Source organism: Anoplophora glabripennis, unplaced genomic scaffold, assembly GCF_000390285.2.
Source record: "Anoplophora glabripennis isolate ALB-LARVAE unplaced genomic scaffold, Agla_2.0 scaffold1017, whole genome shotgun sequence".
Taxonomy (NCBI): domain Eukaryota; kingdom Metazoa; phylum Arthropoda; class Insecta; order Coleoptera; family Cerambycidae; genus Anoplophora; species Anoplophora glabripennis.
In genome coordinates, this window is record NW_019417388.1 from 47,809 (window position 1) to 54,198 (window position 6,390).

Sequence of the window (6,390 nt, forward strand, 5' to 3'; positions counted from 1 at the left end):
TACAGTATAGAGTTATGTTATGTGTTTGCAGGTACATATGCACTTTTTTGTCGAAATTTAGCATGACCGTTTTACATAAATGCGGCTGAATTTCGTTGATACAACGCTCAATAGACCTCTTTAGTAGTAACGTCACATACGCCAAATAATAGGCAACCCCATAGTGTACAGTGTCATGAAGAATTTCTCAATATTTTGACTAGATCCATTTTCGACCTTATGTACTTTGGACATAAGTGCCAAAAAATGTCTTCTCTGTCACGACCTTAAATATTGCGATATTCTGGCAATATTAGAAATATTTAAGAAGTTTCAAACCCCAAGTGACAAACTAAAAGAATTATAGATTTTATACATTTAAATTTTTTAGAACAATATTGACTTTTATAGTAATTAAAAAATTAAAATTATATTTCCATATTACTGAGCATACGCATTAAAGATAATTTCATGTAAGCGAAGTAGCCTCCCAACAGGATATCACTCAAGGAAAGTTTGGTTATGGTTAACAGTACGTCATTAATAAATCATTTGAAGAAAAAAACATTCGATAAACACAGTGCAACACCAAGAAAAACAATAACAATACTTAGTATAACTAAAAAATGCCAAGATTAAACAAAACACTAATGATGACAGTGATAACATATCAAATAGAGCTCACCTGCGTATGAGGCTATTATTTCCGAGCATGTTAAATTTCTACTTTATATAAATTTAGGAATATTCTTTTATATGGTTTTTTGTAAGCTTTAAGCACATTAGTGTACTAACAATGGTTGTTCTTAAATACCCCTAAATCCTTTTAAAAATAAATTAATTTGAAGTTGTTCATTTTTATAGTATCTATGTAAATAGTACATAAGGGTCAAATTCGGTCTGTACAATTTCAACTATGACACATTTTTGCGAGTTGCCTAAATATGTGACGTCACACTAAAATACTCTATTTCCTCCTTCAAGGCGTGGACTATCGTGGGCTTGTTGGCTTAAACTTAAAAAAAACCCAAAGAAAAAAAATTTACGGCGTTAAATAACATGATCTGGGAGGCCAATCCTGATCACCAAAAGGGGAAATTACACGACCAGGAAATGCAGTGTAGTAATAAAATGTTTCTTGGGCTGCATGGCTTGTGGCATCGTCTTGTCGTAACCACTTGTCGTCTACATCCAAATCTTGCAGTTTAGACACAAACAACTGGATTATCACGTCACGATAGCGACACGTTGTGAATGCATTTGTTTCTCAACAATCACTTGTGAATTTTCTGGATCCCAAACGCGACAATTTTGTCGATTAACGGAACCATCAATATGGTCTCATCGCTGTAGATGATTTTGTTCAGTAGGTATCCACTTGTTGTTCCATAATCCATTCAACGAAGTCTCTTCACTCTGCGTAGTCAATAGGCTTCAGTTCTAGAGTCAATTGAGCTTTGTAAGCGTGAAGATGCAAATCTTTCATGAGATTACGCTGTAGAGAGCTTCTCGAAATGTCCAATTCTTGACCATGGTACACACTCTCGCGAACAATGACTGCCAGAGTGTTTACGATCACTAATTCATCCAGTCTCCCTGAATTTTTCAATTAATCTCTTCACAGTTGATAAAGTTAAATCACTATTCCGACCATATTTTGTACAAAAATTACGAATTGTAGCTGACAATGAAAACGAGTTGTTCTTTCATGTAGCGTTCCATTTTTAATAACCTCGAACTGTCAGCTGTCACGCTGTCTTTTTTTTCTTTTTTAAATTTTTTAAAAATATTCACTAAATTAGATTATGAGAGAATAAAGATAACGAACTATTTTTGAAAAATTCGATTATAAGTATACGAGAGTTTATAGAATTCCGAATAATTTCTAAAAAATAAATAATTTAGTTGTGGTATTGCTCGCAGAAATTACAAAAGAAAATATGTTGTTAGTTCCAAATATTTTAGCAGAATTTCGCAAAAAATATGAAAAGAAACAAAAATATTATGCACATTTTTCAAATGTGTTGCAATGTAATAATAATATAGAAATTGTTCACAATATTCAAACCACATCGATGTTATAAAATAAAAACTCACTTTTAATATGTAGGTTCGATTTAAAAATTTTTGTTTTTATTGTGGCCTAAAAACTAACATTTTTCAAAAACTTAAAAAATGAGGAAAAAATAAAAAATTGAGATTGAAACGATACTTCTAGATTTCCTGATGCCCTAGTTCTAAGTTTAAAATATACATAATGACATTTCAAAGGACTATCGTAAAAAAATTATATATATATTTTAGATCACTCACATCACTTTTAACTTTTTAAAAAATTTTATTTTTCACTTAAATTATGATTACAACTTTCAGTGTTTAACAATAGATTATGAGTTACAGCGTTGAAGACTTAAAACGACTGGATTTTACTGTGAACTGAACTGACTAAGTTTTTTAGTTATATTTATAAGTTTTCTTATGCTAACGCAAGTACAAGCATTCTTAGAATCTGCTGCTGTGCTTGCGCTTTACATGAGATTGCTTTGTTTCGAGGAAGTTNAATAGCGAATTTTGTGCATTAATTAGATTAAGGAGTATTTCGTGGGCCGTCGTTGTCGTCGTCGTTCTATTCGAAATCTATCGAGGTTGATTTCTAAAAAATTATTTTCAAAAAAAAAAAAAATCGGGAGACAATTAAAGAGTACCCTGTGTAATGATTTTAACATTAAAGTTAAGAGTGGGACAAGTACTTTTTATTAAAACCTGGTTGTACAAAACCGTCATATCCAATTCAGCGTTTGTAGTGTATTTTTTTATCTCAATTACTTGTAATCCTTGACCAAAAAATGAAAATGACACCACTGACTTGGTGGTACTACATAAAATTGTTTTCAAGTACCTATATACTGCATCGTCTTACTTACATTAAATGTATGATATCTAATGAAGTAAAATTAATTGACTTTCGCGATAATCTTAGAAAGTTAGAAACGACCAGTAAGATACATCTATTCTGTGATCAAATATAATTGAGATATGGGGCATCAATTTAGTGTAACATAAGATGTTATATACAGGGTGATTCATTAACAATGGGAAAATCGAAAGCTGAAAATACTACACGTGAAATGGTGACCATTGACGCAAACATGCCTTATCCGAAAGTTGATAGTTTCGGAAATACAGGATGTTGAAAGTTAAAATTTTAAATCGTTTTTTTGCGATTATTCTGAAAATATGTAGGTTAGGAACTTGAAAATTTGTAAAACTATATTTTTTAGGCGACGAATAAGATGCGTGTTGTAATTTCAGCATTGCTCATAGAGGGCGTCACTTGCGACCAATTTTACCGACAATTTAGTTAATAACTTTTTACCCTGTATGTCTAACATGAAACTTGATTCAAAACCTAAAAGAGCAATCATTTTTCCATTAATTGATTATTCTTGTTTCATTTCGGTATCTCGATCCGTTTTCGAGAAAAATCGATTTAACGAACATTCTGTTTTAATAATACGAGAAATTAAAAACGAAACAAACCAAGTGTTTCTTCGTGGTATTACAACAATTAACAACAAAACAAATGAAATTCGTAATATTGATTTAAAGTCAGTGTTCGAAGAATCCACCGTTGACATTTACACACTTTATACAACGTTTTCTGAGAGATCTTCGAGTTTGAAATAACATATTGGGATTGCATCTAACTTCGTTGGCAGCGATTTGTATTTTTGCCACAACTCTTCACACGAACCAATAGATTCTTCCAAATAGAAAAATGATGAGGATTCAAGTCCGGACTTCTGGGTGCCCAAGTAAAAATGCTTCCACAGCTTGAAGAAGTTCCACTTTATTTAAGAAAAGACATGTGGTTCATGCACGACGGAGCTCCACCGCATTTTTCTTGGCCAGTGCGTGCATATTTAGATGCAGTTTTTCCAAATCGCTGGATTGGCCATGTAAGCATTTTTGCTTGGCCATCCAGAAGTCCGGACTTCAATCTTCTTGATTTTTCTATTTGGTTTCGAATGAAAGATATAGTTTACAAAGAATCTATTGGCTCGTGTGAAGAGTTGTGGCAAAGAATACAAATCGCTGCCAACGAAGTCAGACGCAATCCCAATATGTTGTTTCAAACTCGAAGATCTCTCAGAAAACGTGTAAAGTGTATCAGTGTCAACGGTGGATTCTTCGAACAATTACTTTAAATCATAATTACGTATTTTATTTGTTTTATTGTTAATTGTTGTAATAACACGAAGAAACACTTGGTTTGTTTCGCTTTTAATTTCTCATATTATCAAAACATAGTGTTCGTTAAATCGATTTTTCTCGAAAACGGATCGAGATACCGAAATGAAACAAGAGTACATAATTAATGGAAAAATGATAGCTCATTCAGGTTTTGAATCAACTTTCATGTTAAATATACAGGGTAAAATTATTAACTAAATTTTCGGAAAAATTGGTCGTAACACGCATCTTATTCGTCGAATAAAAAAATATAGTTCCACAAATTTTCTAACCTACATATTTTCAGAATAATCGCAAAAAAAACGATTTAAAATTTTAACTTTCAACACCCTGTATTTCCGAAACTATCAACTTTCGGATAAGGCATGTTTGCGTCAATGGTCACCATTTCACGTGTAGTATCTTCAGCTTTCGACTTTCCCATTGTTAATGAATCACCCTGTATAGATGTAGGTACTTACCCAAATATATTTCATTATACAGTATGATGCAAATGAAACGAACAAATTCATTATTTCGTAAATATGTGATTTTGGATGAAATTCTTAAACAGGTTAATTTTTATTTTTAAAAGTGAGTTCTGCGAGATAACAACATCTGTAAGACGTCGTCCAGGTTTTTTTAAATTCAAATGTGGCTCATGTGATAGGTATCTCTTTTGAATTAAAATTATTTTCTTTGGCACTATACAAAATTCTGTTACGTAAACTAATTGATGATTGAAAATAGAATTACAAGACCCTTTAAAAGAGCTATCGCATGAGCCATAGTTGAAAAATATCGATGACGTCATCACTTGTCAGCTTGTTTACTAAAAGTTACGAGTATATTACACAGTTAAAATTATTATTACAAAAAAAATTATATTACAAAGTTATTTTTGTTTACTAACTGTGGCAATTAAAATGTTTGTGTAGCAGAGAGTCCGAATGAACGGACCATTTAGGAGACTTCTCAGAACTGGAAGCATTTCTCTTCAAAAGTAATTGAAGAAAATTGTATCGATACGACAATCAAAAATCCTAAATCAGTAGGTACCAAACGACTGTCGAAGCATTATAAAATAACCCGCTTTTTATGGGTGGTTAAAGAATAAGACAAAATGTCAATGAATGAACATTTCCAAGCATTTCGGGCGTTATCTGACGACATTCTTCAACAATTCGCCGACGAAATTTTCAACTTTAAGTGTCCCCATAAGGGCGTCTAAGGGCGTTAGATCCCGCGATCTGGGAGGCCGCTCAATTGAACCTCTGCGTCCTATCCAGTAATTAAGATAGTTCTGATTAAGAAAATCACGCACCACTACGGCATAATGTGGTAGAGCACCATCCTGCTGAATTCACACATCCTCTTTTGGCAAAGCGTCAAGTTTGTCATTTTTCAATACTTCCACAATCTTCAGGCAGATATTCGTTTCCAGTAGATTCAGATACACGTTTCCATCCAGATTTCGCGGTAGGATGAAAGGCTCTACGAGGTGATCTACCAGTACGCTCGCCCAAATATTCAATTTCCTCGGATGTTGCGTATAAGTTTCATGAAAAAATGCGAAGATTTTCATCACTCCAGTGGCGGCAATTATGGCGGTTGATTCGACCAACCAGTTGGAACGTACATTCATCGAAAAAACAGATTAACTTCAAAAAAATTGGATTCCTACGAGCACGACCACTCATTTCTTCACAGAACTGCAAGCGGCGATCACAATCATCTCCATTAATTTCTTGTACCAAATTAATTTTGTATGGGTGATAGGTACTTATGAATTTTTAAAAACCAGTGGCAGCTAGGTATAGAAATTTCTGAAGTACTTCCAAGTTTCCTGAGACTCAAGTTTGGTTCCATTGCAATGTGGCCCAAGACAGCAACCTGATTACTCTCATTACATATGTACGACCTGACCTGTTCACGTTGATGCTTTCTGTTGAAACCGATCCAGTTCCCGAAAATTTATGCAATTAATCCAGGACGTACCGATGTGAAGTGTTTTTATCAAGATGACTATCATTCAAAATCTGTGCTGCTTGCCGTGCAGTCATTATTCTTGTAGAACAAACTAATGATTTCCACTTTTTCAGCAATATATAAACCATTTTCAAAAATTGAAATTCAATCGACTTTGTAAGAATTTTACGGGATATTGTCTCGACAAGA